The sequence below is a fragment of the Tamandua tetradactyla genome, chromosome 10, assembly GCF_023851605.1.
Source record: "Tamandua tetradactyla isolate mTamTet1 chromosome 10, mTamTet1.pri, whole genome shotgun sequence".
NCBI lineage: Eukaryota > Metazoa > Chordata > Mammalia > Pilosa > Myrmecophagidae > Tamandua > Tamandua tetradactyla.
In genome coordinates, this window is record NC_135336.1 from 32,971,135 (window position 1) to 32,991,231 (window position 20,097).

At 38.6% G+C, this 20,097-nt stretch overlaps 1 protein-coding gene across 2 annotated transcripts in view; it reads left to right on the forward strand.

Annotated features, from left to right (window-relative positions):
* Positions 1 to 1,938: 1,938 nt before the first annotated feature.
* The window catches only part of USF3 (upstream transcription factor family member 3), an 87,070-nt gene continuing 68,911 nt past the window's right edge, over positions 1,939 to 20,097 (forward strand). Inside the window, exon 1 of one of the 2 annotated variants that reach the window (XM_077118355.1) lies at positions 1,939 to 2,222. The gene's annotated coding sequence lies outside the window, so the exon portion shown is untranslated. Of the gene's footprint in view, positions 2,223 to 2,524; positions 4,578 to 20,097 lie in introns of those variants that run through there. The other variant, XM_077118356.1, reaches the window with a different exon arrangement.

A 20,097-nucleotide genomic window follows, 5' to 3' on the forward strand; every position in this document is an offset into this window, starting at 1 on the left:
CTGCTTGGCTTTGGACTTCAGTCAGAAAACGAAGATGAAGTGTTTTTTTTTTTTTTTATTTAATTTAATTTTTTTAAATACCAAAAAAACACAAAGCAAATGCAGACATTCCTATTCTGCTCATTCCGTTCTACATATATAATCAGTAATTCACAATATCATCACATAGTTGCATATTCATCATCATAATCATTTCTTGGAACATTTGCAGATGACTAGAAGTTTAAATGCTAATATTCTGGCCTTGTAGCAAACAGAAATTTCTCTTATTTTTTCATTTCTAAATTGTGCTAGAAATATATTATTGTGCATTTTAAAGGCGCAAAAAACCATTAAATTCTGTTTTCTGAATCATCAAAATTACGTGTGGTTTTACTTTAGTATCCATGTACTGTAGTTTTTGAAAAATTATACATACGCTAAATATGGCATTTTATGAACTGGAATAGTTTTGTTTTTTTTTTCAACCAGAATACCTTGTTTTCTGAATACATGGAAACTATTTCCTATAGATGTACATACTAATTCTATGCAATTTCATGCTGGTTGTCGTTACATGACTGTTTTGGCTCCGAATCCTGGGGACTTTCGTCTCTGTAGCTTTAATTTGGGTGTGTCAAGGCCATTCAAGGACTAATTAGTTCTTCGTAAGGCAAGATATATGACTTAAAGAAAATTTCTAGATGGTTTAGTAGCGCCGTAATTTACCCGCAACCTTAAAGGTACCTTCTCTTTCATTTGTAGCTTTGCGACCTCTGTATATACAGAAGGTGCACGTACTGTTTAGTTTTATCGGATAACTTTTTCATATTGCAAGGACTGCTTTCTCTGTACAAAAGTTCAAGCAATTATCATCATGCCAGGTCCTGTGTACTACATTCTGCAAGTTACTGGATCTAGCCCATGGCCATCTGAGATCTGGGACGTTTTTCAAACCTGGTTGCGGAAGCGCTAGGAAATCTTTCGTTACCACTAGGTGGAGGACACCTGTTTCAGGAGGTGAGAGGTTATGAAGTGTGGGGTGAGACCAGGAAAAGGGTGGTGTGAACACGGTTGCAGGCCCTCCCAAACGGACTTGGAGTTAAGCGACCCAGCGGGTCTCATTCCCTGGTCCGCGGCCCCACACTTCCTTGGTCCAGGTCTCTAGGAATCTTAAGCTTGGGGTTCTAAACTCCATCCCCCAATGCCACACGCTCCCTCCACCCCCAGCACCCCCAGGGCATTTCTAAGCACGGGCCATCTCTAGTTTTCAGGAATCTGTGCGTAGTTGCAAACGAAGCATGACAGAAAACCACAGCCTGCGAATTCCGACGGTCAGGTCGCCAACGCTCTTCCAAAGAAAGGGCAGGCCGAGACGTCTGCATTTGCTCTTTTCTTCCCACCTCTTCTTCCAGAGACATCGTCCCGTTTTCCTGCTTTCTGGAAGAAGAGGAGTGCTCTAATAATTTCCGATAGCCTTCCTTGCCCTCTTCCTCTTCAATTTTTCCTCTTCCAAACTCCTACTGAAATATGTGGATAGTAGAACAGAGAAGAGGATACAAAGAAGTTTCTAAAAACACCTTTTCTTGGATTCCTCCTTAGAGGCGTCCCCTTTAAGGAACCAGGGCCACCTCTTTCCCATTCACCTACTGGCTTCCCATCCTGTCCATCACTCTACCTTTAAGAATATTTCCTGTTACTTCAACCCAACTTGCACACCTCCGCCCCCCGGCCCTCCTCATTGGGTCGCCCGAGGCCCGTTGACTCCTCTGTTTTCCCTCACCTCCTCCCGCCCTCTAGCCTAGCGCAACGGCATCCCGGATTCAGATTGGCTAGAACGGTACCTCCCCGGAGCCGGATTGGTGAGATGAATGGCAGGGGCGGGAGGGCGGCGCACCCAGGGTAGGCTGTTCCTGTGCCGAGCCCCGGCCGCGGGAGGGGTGGGGAGGGGCGGGGGGAGGGGGGCTGGGAAAGTTGAGGCCGCGCTGCCGCCGGGTCTCCGGCCTCGAGGGCTCGGGCTCGCAGCGGCGGCGGTGGCCGCAAGAAGAGGCGGCGGGGGCGGGGGGAGAGGAGGGCTTGGGCCCGCGCTCCCCCAGCCCCGGAGGAGCAGGCGGCGGCCGCGGACAGAGAGATTCGCCTGAGCGGCCGGACACTCCTGCCTTCCCCGCCTGGGATCATGACCCAAGCGGGGGTCGCTGCCGCCGCCGCTGCCTCCGCCGCGGCCGAGACCGCGCAGCCGGCGGGTGAGTGACTGCGGGAGGGGGCCGCTGACAGCCGGGGCGGGGGGCGGGGGCGGGGGCCGGGGCTGCGGGGGCGGCTCCGGGGGCGGCTCCGGGCTCTGCTCCACCCACCCCCTCCTTGCTCCGGGAGGCTAGGGCTGTGCAAAGTGTGCTTCCTTTCTGGGGATGCGCGCGCGCGCACCCCTCTTCCCCGGGACCTCCCTGCGCCCCGCGCTCCTTGGTGCCCGGCGCTCGGGGGGCTCACACTGCGCCCCGACCCCCCAGACGCGCGCCTGGCGGGAGAGGCCCCGCGCTGCCCTGGGTGCATAAAGAGCTGGGCAGCCAGGTTCACACCGGATGGCCTTTGCCCGCCCCTTTCACCTTTTCCTGTCCCCATCATCCCCCTTCTTACGGTGACCTCTGAATTTCCTTCGGTCCCACTCGTTAGACTCGCACGACTTGCTTTTTAACTCTCACCCCTAAGTCGAGGAGTCGGTTTGCGTTCTTTTTAGAAGGTAACCTTTCTGAAGAGCTGCGGTACGAGTGAATGACCAACTCTTGAAATCTAGTTCCATATTTCCCGAAGAAGTATGATTTCAGGACTCTTATGTTTAACATTTTGATCGTTCGGTTCTTCCCCAACCCCCACGGTTACACTGGGATATGGTCCACGGAGGTTGGGTAATTATTAACTTTATCTGCTTAAACCTACATGCGGAATCCTAACTATAGGCTTCCAATTTATGGTCTCACATTTTTGCCCTTAAGCAAAACCTGACACCACATAGAAGACAGCTGTGACTAACTTAGGTTTGCAGGTAAAGAAAGCAGTTGTTTAACATACAAAAAAAGTCGGAATTCAGGAATAAGCCCTTTGTAGGGTAACATGGATCCTGAAGCATGTTCATAAGTTTGCTTTCTCGTAAACAAACAAAAAACCCCGAAAAATCAGCTTTTTGAAGAATCAACAGGCTGTCAACTCTCCAGTCACCTTTATGACTTTTCCTTCTGCACAGGACACTTGTTTATTGTTATAGACTTGCTATATGGGATACATTTGTTGTTTCCATTTATTTGTGAAGTACTCTGAAGGTATATGCTACAAAGTAAATTTAATACATTGTAGTCATTGCACTTCTGAAACCAGGATTAGATTCAGGCCCTGAATGAATGGAGTTAATCTTACATTTGCTCTAATCTAAGCAATATGACTTTTATATACATGAATATTAGATTCCTTCTAAATTTAAAAGATAATTTTTGTAAAATCTGAACATGTATGCAGCCTAGAACATTCCCTAGCATGTCATTCCAGGGTTATAAGGGCACTATAAGTTTGAAATAATTTTCTAGGTTAGTTTCCTATGGGCATTGTGGAAATAAAATTTGAAAGTTGCAGACTGCAGTCAGTGTACCATACTAGTCTTGTATGGGAAGTTGATGAAATATTTTCCTATTTTTAAAGTTCAGCACTGTCAATAAGGAAAAAAAACACCTAAGAAAACTGAGAATGTTTACGGATAAGCTGCACAAGGTAGTCAGCTCAAAAGTGCAGTCTTGAATAGTCAATCCAGAGTGTACATTAGAAACACCTTGTGTGCTTTTACCTTTTAAGGCACAGGCAACTACTCCCAGAGATTCTCATACTTTTGATCTGGGATAAGGCTCTGCTGTAAGAAGATTTTTTTTTAATGTTTAATCTTTTTTATTTATTTTTATTTTTAATTTTAATGTGTTTCTACTGATATATATATTGTACAGTCACATACCATGTAATGATCCAAAGTGTATAATCAACAGGTTTACAATATCGTCATATGGCTGTGTATTTATCATCACAATCTATTTTTTCTTTTTTTCTGTGAAAAATAACGTATATACAAAAAAAGCAGTAAATTTCAAGGCATACCACAACAATTAGCTATAGAACAGATTTCAGAGTTTGATATGGGTTACAGTTTATGCCAGTTTGAATCAGTGGTGCACCCCAGAAGAGCCATTTCCTTTAATCCTCATTCAATATTGCTGACTGGGAGCTTTTAGATTATCTTTTAGATGTGATTCGCCCAATTGTGGGTATTAACTTTTGAATAGAGGGAGATGTGACTGCACCCATTCCAGGTGGGTCTTGATTACTGGAATCCTTTAAAAGAGGAAGCATTTTGAAGAAAGCTTGAGAATGACAAGACCAGCAGAGACATGAGAACTAACTACAGAGTCCACCAGCCTGCGACCTTTGGAGATGAAGGAGAACGCCTCTGGGTGAGATTGATGAAGCAAGAGGCCTGGAGTGGAAGCTGGAGGACTTCGCCATGTTCACCATGTGCCTTTCCAGTTGAGAGAGAAACCCTGAACTTCATTGACCTTTCTTGAGTGAAGGTAATCACTTGTTGGTACCTTAATTTGGACATTTAATTGGGACATTTTCTCTGCCTTAGAACTGTAAAACTAGCAACTTATTAAATTCCCCCTTTTTAAAAGCTATTCTGTTTCTGGTATAGTGCATTCTGGCAGCTAGCAAACTAGAACACAATTCTACAATTTCAGGTTTTTACCACTAACTGCTCCAAGACACTGGCAACTAAAGAAAATATCAATATAATAATTCAACAATCATACTCCTTTGTTAAACTGAACCTTCTCTGTATAACTCAATCACCTTTGGTCTTTCTCCCATTCTTTAAGAGTATCTGGGCTTTGTCCATTCTAACTTTTTCATGTTGAAAGGGGCTGTTAATAATATGGGATAGGGGGATGGAGCTGGTGATGTTCTGGAGAGGCTGGCTTCTCTGCATTTCAGGACTTATCTGGTCTAGGGACCCATTTGGGGTTATAAGCTTCTGGAAAGCAAACCTAGTGCATACCTTGGTAGAATCTCGTATAATACCCTAGGTGTTCTTCAGGGTTGGCAGGAATGGTTTTGGTTGGGTTTTGGCAAGCTAGGATAGGTAGCAATATCTAACTAAAGCCCGCATGAGAGTGACCTCCAGTGTCTCAGCTCTATTTGAACTCTCTCAGCCACTGATACCTTATTTGTTACACTTCTTTTCCTCCTTTTGGTCAGGGTGGCATTGTTGATCCCACTATAAGATTTTTTAAAAGCTCTCCAGGTTCCCTGGGATGAATCCAGACCTGGCACCGTGGGTTAACAATTATATCCTGACCAAAAAGGGGAAAAGAAGTGTAACTAATGAAGTATCAGTGGCAGAGAGAGTTCAGATAGAGTCGAGAGGCTACTCTGAAGGTTGCTCTTAGGCAAGCTTCAGGTATGCCTTGCTGTCTATCATAACCTGCCAACCCCCATCCAGGACCATTCCAACCAATCCTAAATAACACCTAGGGCAATTTATAAGATTCCACAAGGGTTCCAGGCACTAAAGTAACTTTCCAGAAACCTACAACCTCCAGATGGGTCCCTGGTCCAGATAAGTCTTGAAACCTAGCTCAGCCTCTCCAGAACATCAGATAGTTCCATCTCCCTACCCCATATTTGTGATAGACCTTCCAATATCAAAAATTTAGAATTTCTATAGCCCAAACAACCCCAATGAAAGGTATGGAAAGATCAAAGGTGATGGTGGAATTATACAGAGAAGATAGGACTTAACAAATGAATATGAATGCTGAATCATTAAATCGATATCTCTTTTAGTTTCCAGTATTTTATAGCAGCTAGAAGTAAAAACCAGTTAAAACTGTGAAGTTGTAACCCATGTCAACATCTGAAATATGTTCTGCAACTAATTGTGGTGCTATGCTTGGAAATTTATAGCATTTTTGTATATATGTTATTGTTCACAAAAAAAGAAGGAAAAAAAAAGTCAATTGTGATGATAAAAAAGTATTTAAGCCCTCTAGCTTCCTATATTCTGGAGCAGCTAGAAGGAAAAATCTGAGAGGATCGTATGGTAGCCCATGACAAACTCGAATCTATCCTGTAATCATTTTTTGAAGAGTGCTTTGAAAACTATTGCTTTTTTCTTTCTTTGCTTTGTATATATGTTATACTATACAATGCAAAAAGTTTTAAAAAAAAGCTCTCCAGGTGATCCTATTGAGCAGCCAGGTTTGAGAATAGCTGTAAATCTAGAACAATCTCTGCTCTAGGCTTTTCTAAAAATCAGGTCTTCCTTATGTATTCAACTTTTTGCCTACTGCTTTCTAACATGAACCTTTGGGCCCTTGATGGTCCACAGATATGGAGGTCACATCTCTGTTTTTGTTAAAGACATTTGCCCTTCCTCAAAATACGTATACTCTTCCCTGTGTTCACTATTCCCACCAAATAGTTCTAATTCTCCTTTTATGAAGGTTTTCCTTATAGCTTACTTTAGCTGTTAGCGCTTGCCTCCTTTTGAATTCTTATGCCAAATATTGTTTGAAAAATGTGTTTTGTTTATAGGTGGCTGTTTAACTTCTTTTGTATTTCATGATTCTCAAACTTAACAGCAAGAAATGTTTTCTTTTTGTGTGTGTGTGTGTTCTCTACAGTGGTTTCCTTTAAGTTGGTTTGTTCTATAATCTTCCTGATTCTTACTACAACCATATTTTCAGATTTGAGTCCATTCTAGATGTGTGTGTCTTCGGTAGTTTTTTCATAGCTTAACTAGCCTTGAATTCAAGTAGAGACATCAATTTTATCCATATCTTTTTCTTTATGTATTCAGTTGGTTATTTCCCCTTGTGTAGTCCCACAATATCTTTTTTAAAAAAATATTTTTACTGAGATATCTTCATACATGTACAGTTCATCCAAAGTATATAATCAGTGGCTCACAATATCATCATATAATTGTGTATTCATCTCGCTGTAATTATTTTTATAACATTTGCATCACTCCAGAGAAAGAAAGAAAAAAGAAAAAAACCTATATATCCCATACTCTTTACCCTTCCTCTTATTGACCCCTAGTATTTCAATCTACCCAGTTTTCTTTGCCCCTTATCCCCAGTCCCCTATTTATTTTTTGTCCTTATTTTTTTACTCATCTTTCCATATCCTGGATAAATGGAGCATCAGACACAAGGTTTTCACAATCACGTGATCACATTATTAAAATCTATAACTATACAATCATCTTACAATAATCAAAGCTACTGGAATACAGTTCAGCAGTTTCAGGTACTTCTGTCTCGTCACTCCAATAAACCATAAACTAAAAAGAGATATCTGTATAATGCATAAGAATAACCTCCAGAATAACCTCTCGACTGTTTGAAATCTCTCAGCCACTGAAACTTTACTTTGTCTCATTTCTTTCTACTTCCTTTTGGTGGAGAAGTTTTCTCAATCCCATGCTGCTGGATCCTGGCTCATACCTGAGAGTCCTGTCCCACCTTGCCGGGGAGGTTTATACCCCTGAAAGCCATGTCCCATGTCGTGGGGAAGGCCAGTGAGTTCACCTGCTGAGTTGGCTTAGAGAGAGAGACCACATCTGAACAACAAAAGAGTTTCTCTGGAGGTGACTCTTAGATAATTATAAGTAGGCTTAGCTTCTCCTTTGTGGGAATAAATTCATAGGGTGAGCCCAAGATTGAGGGCTCAACCTACTGAATTGATTGTCCCCACTCCTTGTGAGAATATCAGGAATTCCCCAAATGGGGAAATTTTTTTTTTTAAACTTTTTTTTATTAATTAAAAAAAATTAACAAACAAAACATTTAGATATCATTCCATTCTACATATATAATCAGTAATTCTTAATATCATCACATAGTTGCATATTCATCATTTCTTAGTACATTTGCATCGATTTAGAAAAAGAAATAAAATGATAATAGAGAAAAAAAGACTATACATATCATACCCCTTACCCCTCACTTTCATTTACCACTAGCATCTCAAACTGAATTTATTTTAACATTTTTCCCCCTGTTATTTATTTTTATTCCATATGTTCTACTCTTCTGTTGATATAGTAGCTATATCATAACATAAGGTTTTCACATTCACAGAGTCTCATTGTGAAAGCTTTATCATTGTTCAATCATCATCAAGAAACATAGCTACTGGAACATAGCACTACATTTTCAGGCAATTCCCTCCAGCCTCTCCACTACATCTTGAACAACAAGGTGATATCTACTTAACACGTAAGAATAACCTCCAGGATAACCTCTCGACTCTGTTTGGAATCTCTCAGCCATTGACACTTTGTCTCACCAAATGGGGAAATTTAATATTTCCTCCTTTCTCCCCAGCCCCCCAAGGGAACTTTGCAAGTATTTTTTTGCTCTGCCCAAATCACTCTGGGATGTATCAGGGCATCACACTAATCTGTACAAACCCACAAGATCTCACGTCCTATTCAAAATTCCATATGATATGATTCCCATAATATCTTGTACTTGTTTTTGTGTTAACATTTACCACACTGATGTAAGTTTGTGTTCATTCGCCTTTCCTATCTGACTACTAACCTCAGTGCTCCACATTGGGCACCTCCAGGGTTTACAATTCACTGTGTATTCTTAAACACATGGCAGAGCTAGAACCACACCAACACAGGAACTTCATCTTTGGATTCCTAGACCTTTCATAGCTTTGGTCATTAGTAGACACTTAATAAATGTTTACTGAATGAATGAATGACTGCTGTCTTATATATTATGCAAAGATAACTATGTAAATCCTAGTATAGGTAGATTTGGCATTAATTGACTGCTATTAATTATCCTTATGTCCCGTACTCCTATTATGGATCTGTTAAGGGTTAGTGGAATCTAATTAAGGTTGTCACAGCTCCATTAAAACATGTAATCTTCCTTCCAATATGTACAGATATATGTGCTTTGAGCTTTTACTCTGAGCTCTAAAGGTTGACTCTTGTTATCCATAAAGTACTTGTGGAACTCTCACTAAGAGAAAAGCTGTTAACTGTCCAATTTGATAATTTTTCTTTTTCTCATTAAATTTTCCGTATGGGTACAATTGCACTACTTCAGAAGGCCAGATCTTTTAATTGGTAGTGCGTGATAAGTTGCTCCTATTAATGTGCTAATACTCTGTTTGTAATTCAGCTCATCAAGTATTTATTGAATGTTTACCATTTGCCTAAACTATTAGGTGCTAAAGATAATGCTGAAGTAGTAAATGATATAGACTCTGCTCTTAAGATGTTTATGGGCATTGGGAGGATGGGAGAATGGCCATTTTAATGCAGTATTCATTAGAGTCTAAATTAAATGTCAGTACCCCAAATCTATGATTCATTTATTACTTCCTTACTGAGTACTACTTGTTGAGGACACAGATATTAAACATGTGATCATTATCATTTAGAAACATGCAGTCTAGTGGGAAAGATCAGAAAGTATATAGAGTGTATTTTCTATTAAGTACGTGAACTATGTGGAATGTTATATCAGGATGTTTGGGATTATCAGTATTATCTGGTCTAAACTCTAGAGAGCAGAGGAAGTTTCAAAGAGGATACCTAGGAGTTCCCAGGTGAAAAGTTAATATGGGTATTCCAGACAAAGTGAAGTTATGAAGGCATGGAAATAATCAAAGGTGTCATTGCTTGATGAAGGAGCTGCAAACAGATTGCTATCAGTAGACAGGAATATTATTAAAGAGCCTAATCTTTGGAGTCAGATGGATGTGGTTTGCAAACTCTCATTCTGAGAGGTCTGAGGCCTTGCTGATCCTGCTTGTGTAGGGTAGCAGTAGTCTACTGCTAATTTAACTTCTAGTGTCTTTGTACAACAGGTGCTTCAGGTTTCCCCTGATTTTTCATCTATATTCCCTGTAATTTCTCTTTTGTGTATTGCCTGGTGGCCTGTGGAGCCCCAAATAATGAAACCTTTAATGGGTCTCCTGGTGAAAACATTGTCACTCTTGTTGCTATAATTTCTTAAACATTAGAAGCCACAGTGAAGGGGACATGAAGAATAATTTGTAGTGCAATTGTGAGATGAGAAGGTGCTATTTCTACTTCTACTTGTAGGACCAGTTTCTCTTTGGTTATAAGCAACAGAAATTGAATTTGGCTAACCTAGCAGGAAAGGGGAATTTATGGATAGATTCCAGGTAAGCCCACAGAAGTGAGTGAAAGTAGAATAATAAAGCCTTGGGAAGGCCAGGAAACAGAGCAGCTCCCAGGATCATATGGGTCCACGGGGCTAACTCAGCCCCAACCAGCTTTTCTAATTGTGCAAGGGAGTCTTACTCTTCAGGCCTGTCTCCACCCCAGAGGCTAGCCCATGCTTGATGGTCCCATCAGATTTTAGGACTGGGACAGCTCCCCAAGGGAAATCAGGGTATTGTTGCCAGAATGCCAAAACACCAGATATCTGCTGCTATGTTTATTGGATCTGTCAGTGTGGAGGTCTTTTGTTGGGCTCAGTGTAAGCAGTTTTAGGAATAAGAGCCAGGTCGCAGTTGGTTGGAGAAGGAATGGGAGCAGAGAAAGTAGGGGCAGTGAGTGTAAACTACTCTTTTAAGAAATCTGATGGTTAAGGGTGGAGGGGAAAGGGAGAGGGAGAAAGGATGAGAACACCCCAAAGGAGTTGTAAGGTCAGAAAAATATTATTTTTGCTTCATAAATGGAAAAAAATGAATAAGGATATTTCATAATGGGAAGCCATGAGTAGGGAGGGAGACATTAAAAACATAGGCTAGAGAAGATATATTCTATAATAAGGTGATACAATGTGGTTGTGATGGAGTCTAGAGTAGGTAGAGGATTTTTTGTTATCCAGAACTATTAGGGAAGGTTTCACAGAGGAGGACAGACTTGGATTGCGTTTTAAAGAGTGGGTAGGACTTTGATAAGAAAACAGAAGTGGGAAGGTCATTTCAGTGGGAAAATATCTTGGATTTAGGTAGGATGGTTGATAGGGAGCACAAGGCAGAACCTGTCTGAATTGGAGAGGAGGAAAGAGTAGATGACCTAATTAATAAATAATCAAGCATCTATGTGTGTTATTCTAGGTGTGGGGTGGGGAATGGATGGGTGAGGACTGGCCAGTGAAGGTGATATTTGGTAGAGTCATGAAAGCCAGGACCCAGAAGTTTGGCTATGGAAGAATAAATGGGTGGAAAACAATATGTAGATTCTGGAGCAGGAGAGTAACTTGATGAAATATGGTAACTTGAACAGATTAATGAGACATTGGAGTATGAAGTTCATTAGAGTTAAGGTATAGGACAAAAAAGACTCATAAGAGCCAGATGTGTATAATAAAGGATCTAGACTAAGATGATCTTAATAAACAAGAAGAGATGAAAGTTCTGTATATATTGATTAGATTTAGTGAGGAGAAGAATTGAAGACTATTTGGGGTTTAAAGCCAAGTTAAAATTTTGGTGTCATTGACAAAATGGAGAAATTTGAAGTAGGTCTCTTAAGAGGCAAGACAATTTAAAACCTTCCAAATAAATTTAATTAGTTTTGAAATGAAATTTTCTGTAAAGGACTTTGCCCAACCAAAAATTTGGAGAGAGATTGAGTTGAAAGACAGGTTCCTCATAAAAACATAATAACTTTACATAAACAATTTGAAACTTTGTAGGGAGAAAAACAGGGAAGAGAGCGATGGGCACCTTGTACCTCATTCAGAGTGAAAGATACTGAATCATATTAGAGAAGGAGGATGCATAAACCAAAAAATAGAAGAAAACCTGGTAGGAGGAATTTTCAAGAAAAGGGAGAGATCAGTCATTGATTTTAAGTCCTACAGAGAGGAGAATGACAGAGGACAGACCTTTGATTTAGTGGGAAATTGTCTCCAACCCTTAAGAAAGCACTTTTGGTTGACTGTAGCCATCAGAAAAGGTATATTGTCATGAGTTTAGGAGAGATTGACCGATGAAGGAGAGGTGAGAAGTTTCGCAGGAATAGTAGGATAGAAATGGAGTAATGGCTAGAAAAGGTTATAAATTCTTATTTAATACAAGGAAAACCTTTGTATTTTGGAAGCCAAAGAGAAATGCTGGAGGAGGAAATAAAACGCTTAGAAGAAAGCAAATATAGAGGAGTCCGAGTCCCCTTCCGCAGATGGAAGAATTAGCTTTAGGAAGTTCTGGATGGTTGAAAAGATAGATAAATAGACAGAGACCTTTTATGGTGAGATCCATTTAAGGAACTTGCACCAGGTGACCTCCATCTTTTCAGTGAATCAGAAGGGAAATGGAAGAAAAGGAATTAGCATGAATTGAGTTTCTGCTATGTAGCAGGCACTTTGTTAGATCCATTAAATGTATTATCATGCAAATTCATATCATGTTTTAAACTTCTAGTTTTAAACATGAGGATGCTAGGATTCTGAGGAGTATTTATTTAAAAGCCACAGAGCTAGTAAATGTCAGATCTGAGATCTCATCCTAGGTCTGATACCAAAGGCTATTCCTATCCCATTGTACCATTCATTCATTACTATGAGGTGAATGATAGTGAGAGGACCTGTATTAGTGATGATTGTGGCTGTGCATCAGAATCACTCTAGAAGCCTAAAAAAATTCCTTGTACCCCACCCTAGGCATTCATTCCTTTAGTCAACAAATATTTATTGATTATTCTGTATGTGTCTGGCATGATTCTAGGCACTTAGAATACAGAGTGAATGAAACAGACTCTGATTCTTGCCCTTGAGGGTGCTATATCCAGACCTACAGAATCAGTGGATCCCAGTGATTCTGGTGATTATTCAGGTTTCAGAACCATCCTGTTCTAGGAGTAATTGATGAGAGAAGGACCGGAATTGCTGAGTTTGAATTTGTAATGAGCCTAGTCTGCACATGATTTAGTGGCACTCAGTAATGGGAGAAAGCACTCCTGGAAGTTGATCCTATACGAAGAGGTTATCATAAGACAAAGGAATTGAGCGTTGAATTAGCTGACTCTGTAGTCAGTTATATCACATAGGAAGTTTATCAATGATAACAATAATCCCTTACATTTTAGTTATACTATTTACAAAAGCCCATTATTCATTCAACAAACATTTGGGTAACACTGTGCACACATTGTGTTAGGCCCTAGGGCAACAAGGAAAAAGTGGTCCCTACCTTCGAGGAGCTTGGACATACATAATGTCAATTGACCTGTCAGAGAACTCTGTTTGCAGGGTTGCACAAAGCAGTAAAAATAGTTGTACATAAGGGAGCCGGGTTTCTCATTGTCACAGGAGGATGTTACACATGAGCAAGGGGGGGAAGGCCAGACTGAGCCCTGTGGTGCTGAATTGGAGTCCAAGAGATAGGTCTGAACTCATATTTATTTTGCTATATACAGATAGAAACAGAGATAAATATAGATTTGTGTGTATACCTGGTTTCTAGACATATATTTGTTCTCTAGCTCTGTCCACTGAGAGGGCCTAGAAGCAGTGACACTCTAGTAGCGGTGACACACTATAGTGGCAATGAGCAAGTCCAGCATCCAGGCATGGTTTGTAAAATACCGTTTTCCAATAGAAGGAGCGAGGGCTCTGTCTTAGTTTTCTAGGTCTACTGAAACAGTAACACGAACGATGTGGCTTAAAACCACAGAAATTTTTTAAAAAATTATTTTATTTATTAAACATACCTACATACAAATGCAAACATTCTTACCATATGATCATTCCATTCTACATGTATCATCAGTAATTTACAATATCATCACATAGTTGTATATTCATCATCATGATCATTTCTTAGAATATTTGCATCAATTCAGGAAAAGAAAACCACAGAAATTTTTTGTCTCACAGTTCTGGAGGCCAGAATTCCAAAGTCAGGATGTTGGCAGTGTCGTGCTCCTTTTGAAACTTGTAGGGGAGAATCCTTCCTTACCTTTTTTTGTTTCTGAGTTTACCAACAATCCTTTCATTCCTTGGCTTGTAGATGCATCACTCTAGTCTCTGCCTCTGTCTTTACATGTCCTTTTCTCCCTGTGTCTCTCATAAGGACACTGAACATACTAGATTAGGGTCAGTTCTAATTTAGTATGACTCATTCTAATTTGAATTACATCTGCAAAGACCCTATTTCCAAATAAGTTCACATTCACAGGTACCATGGGTTAGAACCGCAACATATCTCTTTTTTTTTTTTTCAACATATCTTTTTAGGTGCACAGTTCAAACCATCACAGAGTCCTTGAAGAAATGGCTTATTCTAGGGCTGAAGCAGGGAAAACATGAGATGAACCGTGAGTGTCTTGTATAGTGCCAGAAAGTAAGGAAATATCAAAATGGGGGCGGGGGGTATATGGAAAGGATACAGGAACCAACCAGAAAGAGTTGCCAATGGCCGAAGTTTAGGTTTTTGAATAATGTGAACAACAAAATAATCATAACATTGAATTGTGTCTCAAAGGATAAAATAAATATTCATGAGTCCATACAGACATAAATAAGTGACTGAATAATTAAATAAATGGAGGAAGAGATCTTCCTTACAGAAGAATTTAAAAGAAAAATTATATATTTAGATACTGCTTGCTCAAGAGATGTAGATTAATTAATTCCCCTCTCCTTCATCGTGGGTTAGAGTTAGTACTCACTTTCAAAGAATAGAATGTGGAAAAGAAAAAAATAATTATAATAACATAACAGTAATTATTTAAGTAGTGTTAACAGAAAACAAGGAGGAAAATTGGTAGGCAAGAATGCTACTTTTCAAAACTTACATTCTTTAGTTTGGATTTGAATTGCTTAATATAAGTGTATTTGATTTTTATAATGAAAAAATCTAGTTAAATAACAAATAATAATAAGAAAATAGGGGGAAAAGGATACATCCTTAGTAGTGTTGGGAAACTGGAAAGAGTGTCATGTGCAGAACAGAAACATTGAGGAATTTATGAACATCACAATGCACATTGCATCAGATTGGTTGTAAAACCTAACAGTGTGGAGAAAGCTGTGACTCAATACAGGCTTAAAAGGGAACCACTAGAAAATGACTTTCCCAGTCACAATTCTGGAAAACCCCAAAGCTCAGAGTCTTTTAGAAGTAGGAGAGGGCTAAGGGTGGTCAAAAGGTAATAAATACCAGACTTCAGAACAGCCATATGAGGGCCCCTCTAGAATAGCTGATTATGAAATTTATTCCCAGGTTAAGATGTTAGATTATATATATATACATAAGCTGGAGTTATCTCCAATGTAGGCTTTAGGGTGAGAGAAGTAATCCAGGTAATACCTTAAAGAACTTGTGGTTGCTACTATGAATGTGGAGCTCCTTCAGTCAGAAGGCACAGGGCTAGTTGCTTACTTCCACCCCTGCCTAATACTCCTGATAGCTAGAACTCTTATAATCATCATGCACATTCATGGTAGGGAGAAGAGTGATTTTCGTATTACATAAAGCAGTGGTTCTTAGTGTAGGTGTATATTAAAGAGAGTCTTTTCCTTTTTAAATTAAAGGTGATTTCTAAAATGCAATGGGGTTGAGAACCATTGTGCTAGGAAAACCAAATTTAGCCACCAATTTGTTTAACCAAGAATCAATAAATATTTAAGAAAAGCAACTGGATGAAAGAGGACACCAAGCCAAGCAGAGAAATCAATCTTTGAGGAAAACAAACGGAATGTAATAGACAAAGGATAATATTTTTTATTAAAAATGTCTTCAAAGATTCAAGAGAATCTCATTTCCATAAAATAGCAATGGGGTGCTCTGAAAAAGGAACAAAAAACAGGAAAAATTTTGGAAATAGAAAACGTGTTTGCTGAAATGAAACTTCAGTGGCAGGCTGAATAGTAGAATGAATGTAATAGATAACTAAATTAATGAATTAGATGGTCAAGCCAAAGAGTTCTTCCAAAATTTGGCTCAAGAGGATAATGAAGAAAATTATAAGAGGTTGAGACATGGAATATAACTCTAGGAGAAGAACTAACATCTTGAACTAAATCCAGACTATTTCAGTAAATTCCTGGCAGAGGTGGATGGTGGGCAGTTAGAGGGAGGAAATAAGTGTTAAAACTTTTGTAGTGGTGGAAGACGAGACCATACATACTATATTTAATATGAGGAAAACATTTACATTTAAAAAAATTGTTTTTCATTTTTTATTAGAGAAGTTGTAGGTTTTACAGAAAAACCATGCATAAAATACAGAATTCCCATCTACCACCTATTATTAATACTTTGGTGTGGTACATTTGTTGCGATTGATAAAAATGCATTTTTATAATTATACTATTAACCAAAGTCCACAGTTTAACTTAAGGACCACTATTAGTGTTGTGCAATTGCATATATTTTAAGAAAACTTTGTTGTAGTAACATATATACAATCTAAAATTTCCTTTTAGCCACATTCAAATACAAAATTCAGTGCTGTGAGTAATAGTCATAATGTTGTGCTGCTATCACCACTATAATTACCAAAACTTTTCTATTGTCCCAAATAGAAACTCTGTATAATTTAAGCATTAAGTTTCTATTCCCTACCCCTACTCTGTCCCCTGGTAACTTGTATCCTAGATTCTGACTCTGTGATTTTGCTTATTTTAATTCATATCAGTGAGATCATATAATATTTGTGTTTTTGTGTCTGATTTATTTCACTCAATATGATGTCTTCAAGATTCATCCATGTTGTCTCATACATCAGAACTTCATTCCTTTGTATGGTTGAATAATATTTCATTGTGGGTATATACCACATTTTGTTTATCCATTCATCAGTTGATGGACACTTGGATTGCTTCCATCTTTTGTCAATTGTGAATAGTGCTGCTATGAGCGTTAGTATGAAAATATCTGTTCTAGTCCCTGATTTCAGCTCTTTGGGGTATATACCTAGAATGGGATTGCCAGGTCGTATGGTGATTCTACATCTAACTTTCTGAAGAACTGCCAAACTATCCTCCACAGTGGTTGCACCATTTTACTTCCAGCTAACAATTAATGTGTATTCCTATTTCCCCACATTGTCTCTAACACTTGGAATTTTCTGTTTTTTTAATAGTAGCCATTTCAGTGGGGGTGAAATGGAATTTCATTGTGGTTTTGATTTGCATCTGCCTAATGGCTAATGATGAGCATCTTTTCATGTACTTTTTGGCCCTTGTATATTCTCAATGGAGAAAGGCCTATTCATGTCTTTTGCTCATTTTTTATATGGTGGTTTGTCTTTTTTATTGTTGAGTTGTGGGAGTTCTTTATATGTTCTGAATGTTAAATATGTGGTTCCAAACATTTTCTCCCATTGTGTAGGTTTTTTTTTTACTTTCATGATAAAGTCCTATGATGTTCAAAAGTCAATGAAGTCCCATTTATCTGTTTTTTTTCTTTTCTTACTTGTGCTTAGGATGTGAAGTCTGAGAAATTGTTGCCTAGCTCAAGGCCCTTCAGATAGTTCCCTACATTTTCTTCTGGAAGTTTGACAGTTCTGGCTCTTATATTTACATCTTTGACTGATTTTGAGTTGATTTTTATAAATGATGCAAGGTAGGGATCCACCATTATCTTGTGTCTGGACATCCAGTTTTCCCAGCACCATTGTTGAAGAGACTTTTCTTTCCCAGTGGAGTGGACTTGACATTCTTGTCAAAAATCAGTTGGCCAATGTGGGACATGACATCCAGAGGTGAAAGTCTCCCTGGAGATGTGGGACATGACTCCCAGGGATAAATCTGGCCCTGGCACTATGGGAGCAACAATTTCATCCTGAACAAAAGGGGCAAAAGACGTGCAACTAATAAAGTATCAGTGGCAGAAAGAGTTCAAATAGAGTTGAGAGGTCACTCTGGAGGTTACTTTTATGTAAGACCTTACTACCTATCATAACCAGCCAAACCCCAACCAAGACCATTCCAGCCAATCCTAAAGAGCACCTAGGGCAATATATAAGATTCCACAAAGGTTCCATGCACTAGAGTAACTTTCTAGAAACCTGCAACCTTCAGATGGATACCTGGACCAGTTAAGTCCTGAAACCTAAAGGACCCAACCTCTCCAGAACATCAGATAGTTTCATCTGTCTACCCCATATTAGTGACAGACCCCTCCAACATGAAAAAGTTTGGCCATAGCCCAAACACCCCTAAAGAGAGGGATAGAAAGATCAAAGATGGTGGTGGAGTTACACAGAAAAGATACGAAGATAAGATTTAACAACTGAATATGATTGTTAAATCATTAAATTGATATCTTTTTTAGTAATGGAGCTAGAATTAAAAACCTAAAATTGTGGAATTGTAATCCATGTCAAACTTTGAAATATGTCCTATAACTAATTGTGGTACTGTGCTTTGAAATTTATTGCTTTTTTGTATGTATGCTATTTTTCACAAAAAAGAAAAAATAGTCGATTGTGGTGATAAAAAATATTTAAGCCTTTTAGCCTCCTATACTTTGGAGCAGCTAGAAGGGAAAATCTGAAAGGATTGTGTGGTAGTTCATGACAAATTCTGGGTCTGTCCTGTAACTACTTGTTGAAGAGTGCTTTGAAAACTATTGCTTTTTTATTTCTTTGTTTTGTATATATGTTATACTATGCAATAAAAAAGTTAAAAAGAAATCAGTTGTCCACATTTGATTATATACTATGTATGGATGAAAGCAATCTGAGAGATTTGGCTAGAAAAGGTAGTGAAGTTAAAAACTGCAAACCTAAAATTGAACTACTTGGGAGCTATGATCCACAAAAACAACTTTTTATTGAAGATGCCTATTATGGGAATGACTCCAACTTTTGAGGCTGTGTACCAGCTGTATGTGAGGTACTGCAAAGCATTTTTGGAGACTTCACAGTAAAGCTGCACCCATTCATTGCTGAAGGCCAACAATGAGTAACATCTGACAGTGGTATTCTAGGTTTTTCACTCAATCAGTGCGTTAAAACGTAATGTTTATAGCTCAAGGCCACACTTTTATTTAATTGACTTGCTGTTTTTATCTTAAAAAATAGTTGTAAATGGAAATCATTGTTTTTTTGGCAGAAGAATTAATGAAAATCTTTGATTCAGACAATTTATTGGGTACATTAAATTTCTTTTAAACAAACAAAAAATCAATTGGCCATAAATGTGACAGTTGATTTCTGAATGCTCAGTTCAATTCCATTTCTCTATTATGTCTGTCCTTGTGCTAGTACCATACTGTTTTGATTACTATGGCTTAGTAATAAGTTTTAAGATAAGTTGTGAGTCCTCCAACTTCCTTCTTCTTTTTAAATATTGCTTCAGCTATTTGGGGCCCCTTACCCTTCCATGTAAATTTGATGATTAACTTTTCCATTTCTGCAAAATAGGTCATTGAAATTTCTTTTTTCTTCATCATCATGATCATTTCTTGAAACATTTGCATCTATTCAGAAAAAGAAATAAAAAGAAAACAGAAAAAAATTCTTACATACCATACCCCTTACCCCTCTCCCTCATTGACCACTAGCATTTCAATCTAAATCCATTTTAATTTTGTTCCCCCATTATTTATTTTAATTTTTTATTAATTAAAAAAAATTACAAGAAAGAAACACAAACACTCCTAACACATACACTCAGCAATTCACAATATCATCAGATAATTGCATATTCATCATCATGATCATTTCCCAGAACATTTCCATCAATTCAGAAAAAGAAATAAAAAGACAACAGAAAAATAAAACAAAAACAGAAAAAAAAAATTTACGTACCATACCCCTTACCCTCCCTTTCATTGATCACTAGCATTTCAAACTAAATTTATTTTAACATTTGTTCCCCCTATTATTTATTTTTATTCCATATGTTCTACTCTTCTGTTGTTATAGTAGCTAAAAGGAGCATCAGACACAAGGTTTTCACAATCACAGAGTCACATTGTGAAAGCTATATCATTATACAATCATCATCAAGAAACATGGCTACTGGAACACAGCACTAACATTTTCAGGCAGTTCCCTCCAGCCTCTCCATTACATCTTGAATAACAAGGTGATATCTACTTAATGCGTAAGAATAACCTCCAGGA